Source organism: Hydractinia symbiolongicarpus, chromosome 3, assembly GCF_029227915.1.
Source record: "Hydractinia symbiolongicarpus strain clone_291-10 chromosome 3, HSymV2.1, whole genome shotgun sequence".
NCBI classification, from domain to species: Eukaryota; Metazoa; Cnidaria; class Hydrozoa; order Anthoathecata; family Hydractiniidae; genus Hydractinia; species Hydractinia symbiolongicarpus.
This window is the reverse complement of record NC_079877.1, coordinates 35,759,264-35,781,544: the sequence shown is the minus strand read 5'-3', so window position 1 is coordinate 35,781,544 and position 22,281 is coordinate 35,759,264.

Below are 22,281 nucleotides of genomic sequence, written 5' to 3'. Positions count from 1 at the left end.
GCCCGTATAGTTGAATGTATATAAAGAAAGTACCCAGGGAGTAAACTGATTTCCCGAACGATTTTTCAAATTATTTCTGCACCGCTAGAACGAATGAGACTTGTAGTTTTCAAAAATGTTTTTATTTTTAATGAGACGCTTAATGAAAGAGCTTTAATAGCCGACAAACGAAATACCACGATTTCCCTAAATCCCGGGCTTGTCCCGTATAGTCGAATGTTTACAAAGAAAGTACCCTGTGAGTAAACTCATTTCCAGAACGATTTTTTAAATTATCTTTTCACCACTAAAACGCATGAGACTTGTAGTTTTCAAAAATGTTTTCATTCTTGATGAGACGCTGAATAAAAGGAGTTTAATCGCCGGCAAACGAAAACCTGCGATTTCCCGTAAATCCCGGACTCGGCCTGTAAAGTCAAAAGTATACAAAAAAAGTACCCAGGAAGTAAACTCATTTCCCGAACGATTTTTTAAATTATTATTTCACCACTAAAGCCCATTAGACTTGTAGTTTTCAAAAATGTTTTCATTTTTGATGAAACGCTTATTAAAAGAAGTTTAATCGCCGGCAAACGAAAACCCGCCATTTCCCGTAAACCCCGGACTCGGCCCGTATAGTCAAAAGTATACGAAGAAAGTACCCAGGGAGTAAACTCATTTCCCGAACGATTTTTTATATTATTTTTTTACCACTAAAACGCATGAGACTTGTAGTTTTCAAAAATGTTTTCATTTTTGATGGGACGCTGAATAACAGAAGTTTAATCGCCGGCAAACGAAAACCCGCGATTTCCCGTAAATCCCGGGCTTGGCCCGTATAGTTGAATGTATATAAAGAAAGTACCCAGGGAGTAAACTGATTTCCCGAACGATTTTTCAAATTATTTCTGCGCCGCTAGAACGAATGAGACTTGTAGTTTTCAAAAATGTTTTTATTTTTAATGAGACGCTTAATGAAAGAGCTTTAATAGCCGGCAAACGAAATACCACGATTTCCCTAAATCCCGGCTTGTCCCGTATAGTCGAATGTTTACAAAGAAAGTACCCTGTGAGTAAACTCATTTCCAGAACGATTTTTTAAATTATCTTTTCACCACTAAAACGCATGAGACTTGTAGTTTTCAAAAATGTTTTCATTCTTGATGAGACGCTGAATAAAAGGAGTTTAATCGCCGGCAAACGAAAACCTGCGATTTCCCGTAAATCCCGGACTCGGCCTGTAAAGTCAAAAGTATACAAAAAAAGTACCCAGGAAGTAAACACATTTCCCGAACGATTTTTTAAATTATTATTTCACCACTAAAGCCCATGAGACTTGTAGTTTTCAAAAATGTTTTCATTTTTGATGAAACGCTGATTAAAAGAAGTTTAATCGCCGGCAAACGAAAACCCGCCATTTCCCGTAAACCCCGGACTCGGCCCGTATAGTCAAAAGTATACGAAGAAAGTACCCAGGGAGTGAACTCATTTCCCGAACGATTTTTTATATTATTTTTTTACCACTAAAACGCATGAGACTTGTAGTTTTCAAAAATGTTTTCATTTTTGATGGGACGCTGGATAACAGAAGTTTAATCGCCGGCACACGAAAACCCGCGATTTCCCGTAAATCCCGGACTTTGCCCGTATAGTCAAAAGTATACAAAGAAAGTACCCAGGGAGTAAACTCATTTCCCGAACGATTTTTTAAATTATTTTTTCACCACTAAAACGCATGAGACATGTAGTTTTCAAAAATGTTTTCATTTTTGATGAGACGCTTAATGAAAGAGGTTTAATCGCCGGCAAACGAAAACCCGCGATTTCCCGTAAATCCCGGGCTTGGCCGTATAGTTGAATGTATATGAAGAAAGTACCCAGGGAGTAAACTGATTTCCCGAACGATTTTTCAAATTATTTCTGCACCACTAGAACGAATGAGACTTGTAGTTTCCAAAAATGTTTTTATTTTTAATGAGACGCTTAATGAAAGAGGTTTAATCGCCGGCAAACTAAAACCCGCGATTTCCCGTAAATCCTGGGCTTGGCCCGTATAGTCGAATGTATACAAAGAAAGTACCCTGTGAGTAAACTCATTTCCAAAACGATTTTTTAAATTATTTTTTCACCACTAAAACGCATGAGACTTGTAGTTTTCAAAAATGTTTCTATTTTTGATGAGACGCTTAATGAAAGAGGTTTAATCGCCGGCAAACGAAATACCACGATTTCCCTAAATCCCGGGCTTGGCCCGTATAGTCGAATGTTTACAAAGAAAGTACCCTGTGAGTAAACTCATTTCCAGAACGATTTTTTAAATTATCTTTTCACCACTAAAACGAATGAGACTTGTAGTTTTCAAAAATGTTTTCATTCTTGATGAGACGCTGAATAAAATCAGTTTAATCGCCGGCAAACGAAAACCTGCGATTTCCCGTAAATCCCGGACTCGGCCCGTATAGTTGAATGTATATAAAGAAAGTACCCAGTGAGTAAACTGATTTCCCGAACGATTTTTCAAATTATTTCTGCACCGCTAGAACGAATGAGACTTGTAGTTTTCAAAAATGTTTTTATTTTTAATGAGACGCTTAATGAAAGAGTTTTAATAGCCGGCAAACGAAATACCACGATTTCCCTAAATCCCGGGCTTGTCCCGTATAGTCGAATGTTTACAAAGAAAGTACCCTGTGAGTAAACTCATTTCCAGAACGATTTTTTAAATTATCTTTTCACCACTAAAACGCATGAGACTTGTAGTTTTCAAAAATGTTTTCATTCTTGATGAGACGCTGAATAAAAGGAGTTTAATCGCCGGCAAACGAAAACCTGCGATTTCCCGTAAATCCCGGACTCGGCCTGTAAAGTCAAAAGTATACAAAAAAAGTACCCAGGAAGTAAACTCATTTCCCGAACGATTTTTTAAATTATTATTTCACCACTAAAGCCCATGAGACTTGTAGTTTTCAAAAATGTTTTCATTTTTGATGAAACGCTGATTAAAAGAAGTTTAATCGCCGGCAAACGAAAACCCGCCATTTCCCGTAAACCCCGGACTCGGCCCGTATAGTCAAAAGTATACGAAGAAAGTACCCAGGGAGTAAACTCATTTCCCGAACGATTTTTTATATTATTTTTTTACCACTAAAACGCATGAGACTTGTAGTTTTCAAAAATGTTTTCATTTTTGATGGGACGCTGAATAACAGAAGTTTAATCGCCGGCAAACGAAAACCCGCGATTTCCCGTAAATCCCGGGCTTGGCCCGTATAGTTGAATGTATATAAAGAAAGTACCCAGGGAGTAAACTGATTTCCCGAACGATTTTTCAAATTATTTCTGCACCGCTAGAACGAATGAGACTTGTAGTTTTCAAAAATGTTTTTATTTTTAATGAGACGCTTAATGAAAGAGCTTTAATAGCCGGCAAACGAAATACCACGATTTCCCGTAAATCCCGGACTCGGCCTGTAAAGTCAAAAGTATACAAAAAAAGTACCCAGGAAGTAAACTCATTTCCCGAACGATTTTTTAAATTATTATTTCACCACTAAAGCCCATGAGACTTGTAGTTTTCAAAAATGTTTTCATTTTTGATGAAACGCTGATTAAAAGAAGTTTAATCGCCGGCAAACGAAAACCCGCCATTTCCCGTAAACCCCGGACTCGGCCCGTATAGTCAAAAGTATACGAAGAAAGTACCCCGGGAGTAAACTCATTTCCCGAACGATTTTTTATATTATTTTTTTACCACTAAAACGCATGAGACTTGTAGTTTTCAAAAATGTTTTCATTTTTGATGGGACGCTGAATAACAGAAGTTTAATCGCCGGCACACGAAAACCCGCGATTTCCCGTAAATCCCGGACTTTGCCCGTATAGTCAAAAGTATACAAAGAAAGTACCCAGGGAGTAAACTCATTTCCCGAACGATTTTTTAAATTATTTTTTCACCACTAAAACGCATGAGACATGTAGTTTTCAAAAATGTTTTCATTTTTGATGAGACGCTTAATGAAAGAGGTTTAATCGCCGGCAAACGAAAACCCGCGATTTCCCGTAAATCCCGGGCTTGGCCGTATAGTTGAATGTATATGAAGAAAGTACCCAGGGAGTAAACTGATTTCCCGAACGATTTTTCAAATTATTTCTGCACCACTAGAACGAATGAGACTTGTAGTTTCCAAAAATGTTTTTATTTTTAATGAGACGCTTAATGAAAGAGGTTTAATCGCCGGCAAACTAAAACCCGCGATTTCCCGTAAATCCTGGGCTTGGCCCGTATAGTCGAATGTATACAAAGAAAGTACCCTGTGAGTAAACTCATTTCCAAAACGATTTTTTAAATTATTTTTTCACCACTAAAACGCATGAGACTTGTAGTTTTCAAAAATGTTTCTATTTTTGATGAGACGCTTAATGAAAGAGGTTTAATCGCCGGCAAACGAAATACCACGATTTCCCTAAATCCCGGGCTTGGCCCGTATAGTCGAATGTTTACAAAGAAAGTACCCTGTGAGTAAACTCATTTCCAGAACGATTTTTTAAATTATCTTTTCACCACTAAAACGAATGAGACTTGTAGTTTTCAAAAATGTTTTCATTCTTGATGAGACGCTGAATAAAAGCAGTTTAATCGCCGGCAAACGAAAACCTGCGATTTCCCGTAAATCCCGGACTCGGCCCGTATAGTCAAAAGTATACAAAGAAAGTACCCAGGGAGTAAACTCATTTCCCGAACGATTTTTTAAATTATTTTTCCATCACTAAAACGCATGAGACTTGTAGTTTTCAAAAATGTTTTCATTTTTGATGAGACACTGAATAAAAGAAGTTTAATCACTGGCAAACGAAAACCCGCCATTTCCCGTAAATCCCAGACTCGGCCCGTATAGTCAAAAGTATACAAAGAAAGTACCTAGGGAGTAAACTCATTTCCCGAACGATTTTTTAAATTATTTTTTCACCACTAAAACGCATGAGACTTGTAGTTTTCAAAAATATTTTCATTTTTGATGAGACGCTGAATAAAAGAAGTTTAATCGCCGGCAAACGAAAACCTGCGATTTCCCGTAAATCCTGGACTCGGCCTGTAAAGTCAAAAGTATATAAAAAAAGTACCCAGGAAGTAAACTCATTTCCCGAACGATTTTTTAAATTATTATTTCACCACTAAAGCCCATGAGACTTGTAGTTTTTAAAAATGTTTTCATTTTTGATGAGACGCTGAATAAAAGAAGTTTAATCGCCGGCAAACGAAAACTCACGACTTCCGTAACTCTCGGACTCGGCCCGTATAGTCAAAAGTATACAAAGAAAGTTCCCAGGGAGTAAAGTCATTTCCCGAACGATTTTTTAAATTATTTTTTCACCACTAAAACGCATGAGACTTGTAGTTTTCAGAAATGTTTTCATTTTTGATGAGACGTTGAATAAAAGAAGTTTAATCGCTGGCACACGAAAACCCGCGATTTCCCGTAAATCACGGACTTTGCCCGTATAGTCAAAAGTATACAAAGAAAGTACCCAGGGAGAAAACTCATTTCCCGAACGATTTCTTAAATTATTTTTTCACCACTAAAACGCCTGAGACTTGTAGTTTTCAAAAATGTTTTCATTTTTGATGAGACGCTTAATGAAAGAGGTTTAATCGCCGCAAACGAAAACCCGCGCTTTCCCGTAAATCCCGGGCTTGGCCCGTTTAGTTGAATGTATAAAAAAGAAAGTACCCAGGGAGTAAACTGATTTCCCGAAGGATTTTTCAAGTTATTTCTGCACCACTAGAACGAATGAGTAGTTTCCAAAAATGTTTTTATTTTTAATGGGACGCTTAATAAAAGAGGTTTAATCGCCGTCAAACGAAATACCACGATTTCCCTAAATCCCGGGCTTGTCCCGTATAGTCGAATGTTTACAAAGAAAGTACCCTGTGAGTAAACTCATTTCCAGAACGATTTTTTAAATTATCTTTTCACCACTAAAACGCATGAGACTTGTAGTTTTCAAAAATGTTTTCATTCTTGATGAGACGCTGAATAAAAGGAGGTTAATCGCCGGCAAACGAAAACCTGTGATTTCCCGTAAATACCGGACTCGGCCCGTATAGTCAAAAGTATACAAAGAAAGTACCCAGGGAGTAAACTCATTTCCCGAACGATTTTTTAAATTATTATTTCACCACTAAAACCCATGAGACTTGTAGTTTTAAAAATGTTTTCATTTTTGATGAGACGCTGAATAAAAGAAGTTTAATCGCCGGCAAACGAAAACCCGCCATTTCCCGTAAACCCCGTACTCGGCCCATATAGTCAAAAGTATACGAAGAAAGTACCCTGTGAGTAAACTCATTTCCAGAACGATTTTTTAAATTATCTTTTCACCACTAAAACGAATGAGACTTGTAGTTTTCAAAAATGTTTTCATTCTTGATGAGACGCTGAATAAAAGGAGTTTAATCGCCGGCAAACGAAAACCTGCGATTTCCTGTAAATCCCGGACTCGGCCCGTATGGTCAAAAGTATACAAATAAAGTTCCCAGGCTGTAAACTCATTTCCCGAACGATTTTTTAAATTATTTTTTCACCACTAAAACGCATGAGACTTTTAGTTTTCAGAAATGTTTTCATTTTTGATGAGACGTTGAATAAAAGAAGTTTAATCGCCGGCACACGAAAACCCGCGATTTCCCTTAAATCACGGACTTTGCCCGTATAGTCAAAAGTATACAAAGAAAGTACCCAGGGAGTAAACTCATTTCCCTAACGATTTTTTAAATTATTTTTTCACCACTAAAACGCCTGAGACTTGTAGTTTTCAAAAATGTTTTCATTTTTGATGAGACGCTTAATGAAAGAGGTTTAATCGCCGCAAACGAAAACCCGCGATTTCCCGTAAATCCCGGGCTTGGCCCGTATAGTTCAATGTATAAAAAAGAAAGTACCCAGGGAGTAAACTGATTTCCCGAACGATTTTTCAAGTTATTTCTGCACCACTAGAACGAATGAGACTTGTAGTTTCCAAAAATGTTTTTATTTTTAATGAGACGCTTAATGAAAGAGGTTTAATCGCCGGCAAACGAAATACCACGATTTCCCTAAATCCCGGGCTTGTCCCGTATAGTCGAATGTTTACAAAGAAAGTACCCTGTGAGTAAACTCATTTCCAGAACGATTTTTTAAATTATCTTTTCACCACTAAAACGCATGAGACTTGGAGTTTTCACAAATGTTTTCATTCTTGATGAGACGCTGAATAAAAGGAGTTTAATCGCCGGCAAACGAAAACCTGTGATTTCCCATAAATCCCGGACTCGGCCCGTATAGTCAAAAGTATACAAAGAAAGTACCCAGGGAGTAAACTCATTTCCCGAACGATTTTTTAAATTATTATTTCACCACTAAAGCCCATGAGACTTGTAGTTTTTAAAAATGTTTTCATTTTTGATGAGACGCTGAATAAAAGAAGTTTAATCGCCGGCAAACGAAAACCCGCCATTTCCCTTAAACCCCGGACTCGGCCCGTATAGTCAAAAGTATACGAAGAAAGTACCCAGGGAGTAAACTCATTTCCAGAACGATTTTTTAAATTATCTTTTCACCACTAAAACGCATGAGACTTGTAGTTTTCAAAAATGTTTTCATTCTTGATGAGACGCTGAATAAAAGGAGTTTAATCGCCGGCAAACGAAAACCTGCGATTTCCCGTAAATCCCGGACTCGGCCTGTAAATCAAAAGTATACAAAAAAAGTACCCAGGGAGTAAACTCATTTCCCGAACGATTTTTTAAATTATTATTTCACCACTAAAACCCATGAGACTTGTAGTTTTTAAAAATGTTTTCATTTTTGATGAGACGCTGAATAAAAGAAGTTTAATCGCCGGCAAACGAAAACCCGCCATTTCCCTTAAACCCCGGACTCGGCCCGTATAGTCAAAAGTATACGAAGAAAGTACCCAGGGAGTAAACTCATTTCCGGAACGATTTTTTAAATTATCTTTTCACCACTAAAGCCCATGAGACTTGTAGTTTTTAAAAATGTTTTCATTTTTGATGAGACGCTGAATAAAAGAAGTTTAATCGCCGGCAAACGAAAACCCGCCATTTCCCTTAAACCCCAGACTCGGCCCGTATAGTCAAAAGTATACGAAGAAAGTACCCAGGGAGTAAACTCATTTCCAGAACGATTTTTTAAATTATCTTTTCACCACTAAAACGCATGAGACTTGTAGTTTTCAAAAATGTTTTTATTCTTGATGAGACGCTGAATAAAAGGAGTTTAATCGCCGGCAAACGAAAACCTGCGATTTCCCGTAAATCCCGGACTCGGCCTGTAAATCAAAAGTATACAAAAAAAGTACCCAGGGAGTAAACTCATTTCCCGAACGATTTTTTAAATTATTATTTCACCACTAAAACCCATGAGACTTGTAGTTTTTAAAAATGTTTTCATTTTTGATGAGACGCTGAATAAAAGAAGTTTAATCGCCGGCAAACGAAAACCCGCCATTTCCCTTAAACCCCGGACTCGGCCCGTATAGTCAAAAGTATACGAAGAAAGTACCCAGGGAGTAAACTCATTTCCAGAACGATTTTTTAAATTATCTTTTCACCACTAAAGCCCATGAGACTTGTAGTTTTTAAAAATGTTTTCATTTTTGATGAGACGCTGAATAAAAGAAGTTTAATCGCCGGCAAACGAAAACTCACGACTTCCGTAACTCCCGGACTCGGCCCGTATAGTCAAAAGAATACAAAGAAAGTTCCCAGGGTGTAAACTCATTTCCCGAACGATTTTTTAAATTATTTTTTCACCACTAAAACGCATGAGACTTTTAGTTTTCAGAAATGTTTTCATTTTTGATGAGACGTTGAATAAAAGAAGTTTAATCGCCGGCACACGAAAACCCGCGATTTCCCTTAAATCACGGACTTTGCCCGTATAGTCAAAAGTATACAAAGAAAGTACCCAAGGAGTAAACTCATTTCCCTAACGATTTTTTAAATTATTTTGTCACCACTAAAACGCCTGAGACTTGTAGTTTTCAAAAATGTTTTCATTTTTGATGAGACCTCTAATGAAAGAGGTTTAATCGCCGCAAACGAAAACCCGCCATTTCCCTTAAACCCCGGACTCGGCCCGTATAGTCAAAAGTATACGAAGAAAGTACCCAGGGAGTAAACTCATTTCCAGAACGATTTTTTAAATTATCTTTTCACCACTAAAACGCATGAGACTTGTAGTTTTCAAAAATGTTTTCATTCTTGATGAGACGCTGAATAAAAGGAGTTTAATCGCCGGCAAACGAAAACCTGCGATTTCCCGTAAATCCCGGACTCGGCCTGTAAATCAAAAGTATACAAAAAAAGTACCCAGGCAGTAAACTCATTTCCCGAACGATTTTTTAAATTATTATTTCACCACTAAAACCCATGAGAGTTGTAGTTTTTAAAAATGTTTTCATTTTTGATGAGACGCTGAATAAAAGAAGTTTAATCGCCGGCAACCGAAAACCCGCCATTTCCCTTAAACCCCGGACTCGGCCCGTATAGTCAAAAGTATACGAAGAAAGTACCCAGGGAGTAAACTCATTTCCAGAACGATTTTTTAAATTATCTTTTCACCACTAAAGCCCATGAGACTTGTAGTTTTTAAAAATGTTTTCATTTTTGATGAGACGCTGAATAAAAGAAGTTTAATCGCCGGCAAACGAAAACTCACGACTTCCGTAACTCCCGGACTCGGCCCGTATAGTCAAAAGAATACAAAGAAAGTTCCCAGGGTGTAAACTCATTTCCCGAACGATTTTTTAAATTATTTTTTCACCACTAAAACGCATGAGACTTTTAGTTTTCAGAAATGTTTTCATTTTTGATGAGACGTTGAATAAAAGAAGTTTAATCGCCGGCACACGAAAACCCGCGATTTCCTTTAAATCACGGACTTTGCCCGTATAGTCAAAAGTATTCAAAGAAAGTACCCAGGGAGTAAACTCATTTCCCTAACGATTTTTTAAATTATTTTTTCACCACTAAAACGCCTGAGACTTGTAGTTTTCAAAAATGTTTTCATTTTTGATGAGACGCTTAATGAAAGAGGTTTAATCGCCGCAAACGAAAACCCGCGATTTCCCGTAAATCCCGGGCTTGGCCCGTATAGTTCAATGTATAAAAAAGAAAGTGCCCAGGGAGTAAACTGATTTCCCGAACGATTTTTCAAGTTATTTCTGCACCACTAGAACGAATGAGACTTGTTGTTTTTAAAAATGTTTTCATTTTTGATGAGACGCTGAATAAAAGAAGTTTAATCGCCGGCAAACGAAAACCCGCCATTTCCCTTAAACCCCGGACTCGGCCCGTATAGTCAAAAGTATACAAACAAAGTACCCAGGGAGTAAACTCATTTCCAGAACGATTTTTTAAATTATCTTTTCACCACTAAAACGCATGAGACTTGTAGTTTTCAGAAATGTTTTCATTCTTGATGAGACGCTGAATAAAAGGAGTTTAATCGCCGGCAAACGAAAACCTGCGATTTCCCGTTAATCCCGGACTCGGCCTGTAAATCAAAAGTATACAAAAAAAGTACCCAGGGAGTAAACTCATTTCCCGAACGATTTTTTAAATTATTATTTCACCACTAAAACCCATGAGACTTGTAGTTTTTAAAAATGTTTTCATTTTTGATGAGACGCTGAATAAAAGAAGTTTAATCGCCGGCAAACGAAAACCCGCCATTTCCCTTAAACCCCGGACTCGGCCCGTATAGTCAAAAGTATACGAAGAAAGTACCCAGGGAGTAAACTCATTTCCCGAACGATTTTTTATATTATTTTTTCACCACTAAAGCCCATGAGACTTGTAGTTTACAAAAATATTTTCATTTTTGATGGGACGCTGAATAAAAGAAGTTTAATCGTCGGCACACGAAAACCCGCGATTTCCCGTAAATCCCGGACTTTGCCCGTATAGTCAAAAGTATACAAAGAAAGTACCCAGGGAGTAAACTCATTTTCCGAACGATTTTTTAAATTATTTTTTCACCACTAAAACGCATGAGACTTGTAGTTTTCAAAAATGTTTTCATTTTTGATGAGACGCTAAATGAAAGAGGTTTAATCGCCGGCAAACGAAAACCCGCGATTTCACGTAAATCCCGGGCTTGGCCCATATAGTCGAATGTATGCAAAGAAAGTACCCAGGGTGTAAACCCATTTCCCGAACGATTTTTTGAATTATTTTTTCACCACTAAAAGGCATGAGACTTGTAGTTTTCAAAAATGTTTTCATTTTTGATGAGACGCTTAATGAATGTGGTTTAATAGCCGGCAAACGAAAACCCGCGATTTCCCGTAAATCCTGGGCTTGGCCCGTATAGTCGAATGTATACAAAGAAAGTACCCTGTGAGTAAACTCATTTCCAAAACGATTTTTTAAATTATTTTTTCACCACTAAAACGCATGAGACTTGTAGTTTTCAAAAATGTTGTTATTTTTGATGAGACGCTTAATGAAAGAGGTTTAATCGCCGGCAAACGAAATACCACGATTTCCCTAAATCCCGGGCTTGGCCCGTATAGTCGAATGTTTACAAAGAAAGTACCCTGTGAGTAAACTCATTTCCAGAACGATTTTTTAAATTATCTTTTCACCACTAAAACGAATGAGACTTGTAGTTTTCAAAAATGTTTTCATTCTTGATGAGACGCTGAATAAAAGCAGTTTAATCGCCGGCAAACGAAAACCTGTGATTTCCCGTAAATCCCGGACTCGGCCCGTATAGTCAAAAGTATACAAAGAAAGTACCCAGGGAGTAAACTCATTTCCAGAACGATTTTTTAAATTATCTTTTCACCACTAAAACGCATGAGACTTGTAGTTTTCAAAAATGTTTTCATTCTTGATGAGACGCTGAATAAAAGGAGTTTAATCGCCGGCAAACGAAAACCTGCGATTTCCCGTAAATCCCGGACTCGGCCTGTAAATCAAAAGTATACAAAAAAAGTACCCAGGGAGTAAACTCATTTCATGAACGATTTTTTAAATTATTATTTCACCACTAAAACCCATGAGACTTGTAGTTTTTAAAAATGTTTTCATTTTTGATGAGACGCTGAATAAAAGAAGTTTAATCGCCGGCAAACGAAAACCCGCCATTTCCCTTAAACCCCGGACTCGGCCCGTATAGTCAAAAGTATACGAAGAAAGTACCCAGGGAGTAAACTCATTTCCAGAACGATTTTTTAAATTATCTTTTCACCACTAAAAGGCATGAGACTTGTAGTTTTCAGAAATGTTTTCATTCTTGATGAGACGCTGAATAAAAGGAGTTTAATCGCCGCAAACGAAAACCTGCGATTTCCCGTAAATCCCGGACTCGGCCTGTAAATCAAAAGTATACAAAAAAAGTACCCAGGAAGTAAACTCATTTCCCGAACGATTTTTTAAATTATTATTTCACCACTAAAGCCCATGAGACTTTTAGTTTTTAAAAATGTTTTCATTTTTGATGAGACGCTGAATAAAAGAAGTTTAATCGCCGGCAAACGAAAACCCGCCATTTCCCGTAAACCCTGGACTCGGCCCGTATAGCCAAAAGTATACGAAGAAAGTACCCAGGGAGTAAACTCATTTCCCGAACGATTTTTTATATTATTTTTTCACCACTAAAACGCATGAGACTTGTAGTTTTCAAAAATGTTTTCATTTTTGATGGGACGCTGAATAAAAGAAGTTTAATCGTCGGCACACGAAAACCCGCGATTTCCCGTAAATCCCGGACTTTGCCCGTATAGTCAAAAGTATAAAAAGAAAGTACCCAGGGAGTAAACTCATTTCCCGAACGATTTTTTAAATTATTTTTTTTGCACCACTAAAACGCATGAGACTTGTAGTTTTCAAAAATGTTTTCATTTTTGATGAGACGATAAATGAAAGAGGTTTAATCGCCGGCAAACCAAAACCCGCGATTTCACGTAAATCCCGGGCTTGGCCCATATAGTCGAATGTATGCAAAGAAAGTACCCAGGGTGTAAACCCATTTCCCGAACGATTTTTTAAATTATTTTTTCACCACTAAAACGCATGAGACTTGTAGTTTTCAAAAATGTTTTTATTTTTGATGAGACGCTTAATGAAAGAGGTTTAATCGCCGGCAAACGAAATACCACGATTTCCCTAAATCCCGGGCTTGGCCCGTATAGTCGAATGTTTACAAAGAAAGTACCCTGTGAGTAAACTCATTTCCAGAACGATTTTTTAAATTATCTTTTCACCACTAAAACGAATGAGACTTGTAGTTTTCAAAAATGTTTTCATTCTTGATGAGACGCTGAATAAAAGCAGTTTAATCGCCGGCAAACGAAATTCTGCGATTTCCCGTAAATCCCGGACTCGGCCCGTATAGTCAAAAGTATACAAGGAAAGTACCCAGGGAGTAAACTCATTTCCCGAACGATTTTTTAAATTATTATTTCACCACTAAAGCCCATGAGACTTGTAGTTTTTAAAAATGTTTTCATTTTTGATGAGACGCTGAATAAAAGAAGTTTAATCGCCAGCAAACGAAAACCCGCGATTTCCCGTAAATCCCGGACTCGGCCCGCATAGTCAAAAGTATACAAAGAAAGTACCCAGGGAGTAAACTCATTTCCCGAACGATTTTTTAAATTATTTTTTCACCACTAAAACGCATGAGACTTGTAGTTTTCAAAAATGTTTTCATTTTGATGAGACGCTAAATGAAAGAGGTTTAATCGCCGGCAAACGAAAACCCGCGATTTCACGTAAATCCCGGGCTTGGCCCATATAGTCGAATGTATGCAAAGAAAGTACCCAGGGTGTAAACCCATTTCCAGAACGATTTTTTAAATTATTTTTTCACCACTAAAAGGCATGAGACTTGTAGTTTTCAAAAATGTTTTCATTTTTGATGAGACGCTTAATGAATGTGGTTTAATAGCCGGCAAACGAAAACCCGCGATTTCCCGTAAATCCTGGGCTTGGCCCGTATAGTCGAATGTATACAAAGAAAGTACCCTGTGAGTAGACTCATTTCCAAAACGATTTTTTAAATTATTTTTTCACCACTAAAACGCATGAGACTTGTAGTTTTCAAAAATGTTTTTATTTTTGATGAGACGCTTAATGAAAGAGGTTTAATCGCCGGCAAACGAAATACCACGATTTCCCTAAATCCTGGGCTTGGCCCGTATAGTCCAATGTTTACAAAGAAAGTACCCTGTGAGTAAACTCATTTCCAGAACGATTTTTTAAATTATCTTTCCACCACTAAAACGAATGAGACTTGTAGTTTTCAAAAATGTTTTCATTCTTGATGAGACGCTGAATAAAAGCAGTTTAATCGCCGGCAAACGAAAACCTGCGATTTCCCGTAAATCCCACACTCGGCCCGTATAGTCAAAAGTATACAAAGAAAGTACCCAGGGAGTAAACTCATTTCTTGAACGATTTTTTAAATTATTTTTCCGCCACTAAAACGCATGAGACTTGTAGTTTTCAAAAATGTTTTCATTTTTGATGAGACACTGAATAAAAGAAGTTTAATCACTGGCAAACGAAAACCCGCCATTTCCCGTAAATCCCGGACTCGGCCCGTATAGTCAAAAGTATACAAAGAAAGTACCTAGGGAGTAAACTCATTTCCGGAACGATTTTTTAAATTATTATTTCACCACTAAAGCCCATGAGACTTGTAGTTTTTAAAAATGTTTTCATTTTTGATGAGACGCTGAATAAAAGAAGTTTAATCGCCGGCAAACGAAAACTCACGACTTCCGTAACTCTCGGACTCGGCCCGCATAGTCAAAAGTATACAAAGAAAGTTCCCAGGGAGTAAAGTCATTTCCCGAACGATTTTTTAAATTATTTTTTCACCACTAAAACGCATGAGACTTGTAGTTTTCAGAAATGTTTTCATTTTTCATGAGACGTTGAATAAAAGAAGTTTAATCGCCGGCACACGAAAACCCGCGATTTCCCGTAAATCACGGACTTTGCCCGTATAGTCAATAGTATACAAAGAAAGTACCCAGGGAGTAAACTCATTTCCCGAACGATTTTTTAAATTATTTTTTCACCACTAAAACGCATGAGACCTGTAGTTTTCAAAAATGTTTTCATTTTTGATGAGACGCTTAATGAAAGAGGTTTAATCGCCGCAAACGAAAACCCGCCATTTCCCGTAAACCCTGGACTCGGCCCGTATAGTCAAAAGTATACGAAAAAAGTACCCAGGGAGTAAACTCATTTCCCGAACGATTTTTTATATTATTTTTTCACCACTAAAACGCATGAGACTTGTAGTTTTCAAAAGTGTTTTCATTTTTGATGGGACGCTGAATAAAAGAAGTTTAATCGTCGGCACACGAAAACCCGCGATTTCCCGTAAATCCCGGACTTTGCCCGTATAGAAAAAAGTATACAAAGAAAGTACCCAGGGAGTAAACTTATTTCCCGAACGATTTTTAAAATTATTTTTTCACCACTAAAACGCATGAGACTTGTAGTTTTCAAAAATGTTTTCATTTTTGATGAGACGCTAAATGAAAGAGGTTTAATCGCCTGCAAACGAAAACCCGCGATTTCACGTAAATCCCGGGCTTGGCCCATATAGTCGAATGTATGCAAAGAAAGTACCCAGGGTGTAAACCCATTTCCCGAACGATTTTTTGAATTATTTTTTCACCACTAAAAGGCATGAGACTTGTAGTTTTCAAAAATGTTTTCATTTTTGATGAGACGCTTAATGAATGTGGTTTAATAGTCGGCAAACGAAAACCCGCGATTTCCCGTAAATCCTGGGCTTGGCCCGTATAGTCGAATGTATACAAAGAAAGTACCCTGTGAGTAAACTCATTTCCAAAACGATTTTTTAAATTATTTTTTCACCACTAAAACGCATGAGACTTGTAGTTTTCAAAAATGTTTTCATTCTTGATGAGACGCTGAATAAAAGCAGTCTAATCGCCGGCAAACGAAAACCTGCGATTTCCCGTAAATCCAGGACTTGGCCCGTATAGTCAAAAGTATACAAAGAAAGTACCCAGGGAGTAAACACATTTCCCGAACGATTTTTTAAATTATTTTTCCGCCACTAAAACGCATGAGACTTGTAGTTTTCAAAAATGTTTTCATTTTTGATGAGACACTGAATAAAAGAAGTTTAATCACTGGCAAACGAAAACCCGCCATTTCCGTAAATCCCGGACTCGGCCCGTATAGTCAAAAGTATACAAAGAAAGTACCTAGGGAGTAAACTTATTTCCCGAACGATTTTTTAAATTATTATTTCACCACTAAAGCCCATGAGACTTGTAGTTTTTAAAAATGTTTTCATTTTTGATGAGACGCTGAATAAAAGAAGTTTAATCGCCGGCAAACGAAACCTCACGACTTCCGTAACTCTCGGACTCGGCCCGTATAGTCGAAAGTATACAAAGAAAGTTCCCAGGGAGTAAAGTCATTTCCCGAACGATTTTTTAAATTATTTTTTCACCACTAAAACGCATGAGACTTGTAGTTTTCAGAAATGTTTACATTTATCATGAGACGTTGAATAAAAGAAGTTTAATCGCCGGCACACGAAAACCCGCGATTTCCCGTAAATCACGGACTTTGCCCGTATAGTCAATAGTATACAAAGAAAGTACCCAGGGAGTAAACTCATTTCCCGAACGATTTTTTAAATTATTTTTTCACCACTAAAACGCCTGAGACTTGTAGTTTTCAAAAATGTTTTCATTTTTGATGAGACGCTTAATGAAAGAGGTTTAATCGCCGCAAACGAAAACCCGCGATTTCCCGTAAATCCCGGGCTTGGCCCGTATAGTTGAATGTATAAAAAAGAAAGTACCCAGGGAGTAAACTGATTTCCCGAACGATTTTTCAAGTTATTTCTGCACCACTAGAACGAATGGGACTTGTAGTTTCCAAAAATGTTTTTATTTTTAATGAGACGCTTAATAAAAGAGGTTTAATCGCCGGCAAACGAAATACCACGATTTCCCTAAATCCCGGGCTTGTCCCGTATAGTCGAATGTTTACAAGGAAAGTACCCTGTGAGTAAACTCATTTCCAGAACGATTTTTTAAATTATCTTTTCACCACTAAAACGCATGAGACTTGTAGTTTTCAAAAATGTTTTCATTCTTGATGAGACGCTGAATAAAAGGAGGTTAATCGCCGGCAAACGAAAACCTGTGATTTCCCGTTAATCCCGGACTAGGCCCGTATAGTCAAAAGTATACAAAAAAAGTACCCAGGGAGTAAACTCATTTCCCGAACGATTTTTTAAATTATTATTTCACCACTAAAGCCCATGAGACTTGTAGTTTTTAAAAATGTTTTCATTTTTGATGAGACGCTGAATAAAAGAAGTTTAATCGCCGGCAAACGAAAACCCGCCATTTCCCGTAAACCCCGGACTCGACCCGTATAGTCAAAAGTATACGAAGAAAGTACCCTGTGAGTAAACTCATTTCCAGAACGATTTTTTAAATTATCTTTTCACCACTAAAACGAATGAGACTTGTAGTTTTCAAAAATGTTTTCATTCTTGATGGGACGCTGAATAAAAGGAGTTTAATCGCCGGCAAACGAAAACCTGCGATTTCCCGTAAATCCCGGACTCGGCCCGTATAGTCAAAAGTATACGAAGAAAGTACCCAGGAAGTAAACTCATTTCCCGAACGATTTTTTATATTATTTTTTCACCACTAAAACGCATGAGACTTGTAGTTTTCAAAAATGTTTTCATTTTTGATGGGACGCTGCATAAAAGAAGTTTAATCGCCGGTAAACAAAAACCTGCGATTTCCCGTAAATCCCGGACTCGGCCTGTAAAGTCAAAAGTATACAAAAAAGTACCCAGGAAGTAAACTCATTTCCCGAACGATTTTTTAAATTATTTTTTCACCACTAAAACGCCTGAGACTTGTAGTTTTCAAAAATGTTTTCATTTTTGATGAGACGCTTAATGAAAGAGGTTTAATCGCCGCAAACGAAAACCCGCGATTTCCCGTAAATCCCGGGCTTGGCCCGTATAGTTGAATGTATAAAAAAGAAAGTACCCAGGGAGTAAACTGATTTCCCGAACGATTTTTCAAGTTATTTCTGCACCACTAGAACGAATGGGACTTGTAGTTTCCAAAAATGTTTTTATTTTTAATGAGACGCTTAATAAAAGAGGTTTAATCGCCGGCAAACGAAATACCACGATTTCCCTAAATCCCGGGCTTGTCCCGTATAGTCGAATGTTTACAAGGAAAGTACCCTGTGAGTAAACTCATTTCCAGAACGATTTTTTAAATTATCTTTTCACCACTAAAACGCATGAGACTTGTAGTTTTCAAAAATGTTTTCATTCTTGATGAGACGCTGAATAAAAGGAGGTTAATCGCCGGCAAACGAAAACCTGTGATTTCCCGTTAATCCCGGACTAGGCCCGTATAGTCAAAAGTATACAAAAAAAGTACCCAGGGAGTAAACTCATTTCCCGAACGATTTTTTAAATTATTATTTCACCACTAAAGCCCATGAGACTTGTAGTTTTTAAAAATGTTTTCATTTTTGATGAGACGCTGAATAAAAGAAGTTTAATCGCCGGCAAACGAAAACCCGCCATTTCCCGTAAACCCCGGACTCGACCCGTATAGTCAAAAGTATACGAAGAAAGTACCCTGTGAGTAAACTCATTTCCAGAACGATTTTTTAAATTATCTTTTCACCACTAAAACGAATGAGACTTGTAGTTTTCAAAAATGTTTTCATTCTTGATGGGACGCTGAATAAAAGGAGTTTAATCGCCGGCAAACGAAAACCTGCGATTTCCCGTAAATCCCGGACTCGGCCCGTATAGTCAAAAGTATACGAAGAAAGTACCCAGGAAGTAAACTCATTTCCCGAACGATTTTTTATATTATTTTTTCACCACTAAAACGCATGAGACTTGTAGTTTTCAAAAATGATTTCATTTTTGATGGGACGCTGCATAAAAGAAGTTTAATCGCCGGTAAACAAAAACCTGCGATTTCCCGTAAATCCCGGACTCGGCCTGTAAAGTCAAAAGTATACAAAAAAGTACCCAGGAAGTAAACTCATTTCCCGAGCGATTTTTTAAATTATTATTTCACCACTAAAGCCCATGAGACTTGTAGTTTTTAAAAATGTTTTCATTTTTGATGAGACGCTGAATAAAAGAAGTTTAGTCGCCGGCAAACGAAAACTCACGACTTCCGTAACTCCCGGACTCGGCCCGTATAGTCAAAAGTATACAAAGAAAGTTCCCAGGGTGTAAACTCATTTCCCGAACGATTTTTTAAATTATTTTTTCACCACTAAAACGCATGAGACTTTAAGTTTTCAGAAATGTTTTCATTTTTGATGAGACGTTGAATAAAAGAAGTTTAATCGCCGGCACACGAAAACCCGCGATTTCCCTTAAATCACGGACTTTGCCCGTATAGTCAAAAGTGTACAAAGAAAGTACCCATGGAGTAAACTCATTTCCCGAACGATTTTTTTAATTATTTTTTCACCACTAAAACGGCTGAGACTTGCAGTTTTCAAAAATGTTTTCATTTTTGATGAGAAGCTTAATGAAAGAGGTTTAATTGCCGCAAACGAAAACCCGCGATTTCCCGTAAATCCCGGGCTTGGCCCGTATAGTTGAATGTATAAAAAAGAAAGTACCCAGGGAGTAAACTGATTTCCCGAACGATTTTTCAAGTTATTTCTGCACCACTAGAACGAATGAGACTTGTAGTTTCCAAAAATGTTTTTATTTTTAATGAGACGCTTAATGAAAGAGGTTTAATCGCCGGCAAACGAAATACCACGATTTCCTTAAATCCCGGGCTTGTCCCGTATAGCCGAATGTTTACAAAGAAAGTACCCTGTGAGTAAACTCATTTCCAGAACGATTTTTTAAATTATCTTTTCACCTCTAAAACGCATAAGACTTGTAGTTTTCAAAAATGTTTTCATTCTTGATGAGACGCTAAATAAAAGGAGATTAATCGCCGGCAAACGAAAACCTGTGATTTCCCGTAAATCCCGGACTCGGCCCGTATAGTCAAAAGTATACAAAGAAAGTACCCAGGGAGTAAACTCATTTCCCGAACGATTTTTTAAATTATTATTTCACCACTAAAGCCCATGAGACTTGTAGTTTTTAAAAATGTTTTCATTTTTGATGAGACGCTGAATAAAAGAAGTTTAATCGCCGGCAAACGAAAACCCGCCATTTCCCTTAAACCCCGGACTCGGCCCGTATAGTCAAAAGTATACGAAGAAAGTACCCAGGGAGTAAACTCATTTCCAGAACGATTTTTTAAATTATCTTTTCACCACTAAAACGCATGAGACTTGTAGTTTTCAAAAATGTTTTCATTCTTGATGAGACGTTGAATAAAAGGAGTTCAATCGCCGGCAAACGAAAACCTGCGATTTCCCGTAAATCCCGGACTCGGCCTGTAAATCAAAAGTATACAAAAAAAGTACCCAGGAAGTAAACTCATTTCCCGAACGATTTTTTAAATTATTATTTCACCACTAAAGCCCATGAGACTTGTAGTTTTTAAAAATGTTTTCATTTTTGATGAGACGCTGAATAAAAGAAGTTTAATCGCCGGCAAACGAAAACCCGCCACTTCCCGTAAACCCTAGACTCGGCCCGTATCGTCAAAAGTATACGAAGAAAGTACCCAGGGAGTAAACTCATTTCCCGAACGATTTTTTATATTATTTTTTCACCACTAAAACGCATGAGACTTGTAGTTTTTAAAAATGTTTTCATTTTTGATGGGACGCTGAATAAAAGAAGTTTAATCGTCGGCACACGAAAACCCGCGATTTCCCGTAAATCCCGGACTTTGCCCGTATAGTCAAAAGTATACAAAGAAAGTACCCAGGGAGTAAACTCATTTCCCGAACGATTTTTTAAATTATTTTTTCACCACTAAAACGCATGAGACTTGTAGTTTTCAAAAATGTTTTCATTTTTGATGAGACGCTAAATGAAAGAGGTTTAATCGCCGGCAAACGAAAACCCGCGATTTCACGTAAATCCCGGGCTTGGCCCATATAGTCGAATGTATACAAAGAAAGTACCCAGGGTGTAAACTCATTTCCCGAACGATTTTTTAAACTATTATTTCACCACTAAAGCCCATGAGACTTGTAGTTTTCAGAAATGTTTTCATTTTTGATGAGACGCTTAATGAATGTGGTTTAATAGCCGGCAAACGAAAACCCGCGATTTCCTGTAAATCCCAGGCTTGGCCCGTATAGTCGAATGTATACAAAGAAAGTACCCTGTGAGTAAACGCATTTCCAAAACGATTTTTTAAACTATCTTTTCACCACTAAAACGCATGAGACTTGTAGTTTTCAAAAATGTTTTTATTTTTGATGAGACTCTGAATAAAAGAAGTTTAGTCGCCGGCAAACGAAAACTCACGACTTCCGTAACTCCCGGACTCGGCCCGTATAGTCAAAAGTATACAAAGAAAGTTCCCAGGGTGTAAACTCATTTCCCGAACGATTTTTTAAATTATTTTTTCACCACTAAAACGCATGAGACTTTTAGTTTTCAGAAATGTTTTCATTTTTGATGAGACGTTGAATAAAAGAAGTTTAATCGCCGGCACACGAAAACCCGCGATTTCCCTTAAATCACGGACTTTGCCCGTATAGTCAAAAGTATACAAAGAAAGTACCCAGGGAGTAAACACATTTCCCGAACGATTTTTTAAATTATTTTTCCGCCACTAAAACGCATGAGACTTGTAGTTTTCAAAAATGTTTTCATTTTTGATGAGACACTGAATAAAAGAAGTTTAATCACTGGCAAACGAAAACCCGCTATTTCCCGTAAATCCCGGACGCGGCCCGTATAGTCAAAAGTCTACAAAGAAAGTACCTAGGGAGTAAACTCATTTCCCGAACGATTTTTTAAATTATTATTTCACCACTAAAGCCCATGAGACTTGTAGTTTTTAAAAATGTTTTCATTTTTGATGAGACGCTGAATAAAAGAAGTTTAATCGCCGGCAAACGAAAACTCACGACTTCCGTAACTCTCGGACTCGGCCCGTATAGTCGAAAGTATACAAAGAAAGTTCCCAGGGAGTAAAGTCATTTCCCGAACGATTTTTTAAATTATTTTTTCACCACTAAAACGCATGAGACTTGTAGTTTTCAGAAATGTTTACATTTATCATGAGACGTTGAATAAAAGAAGTTTAATCGCCGGCACACGAAAACCCGCGATTTCCCGTAAATCA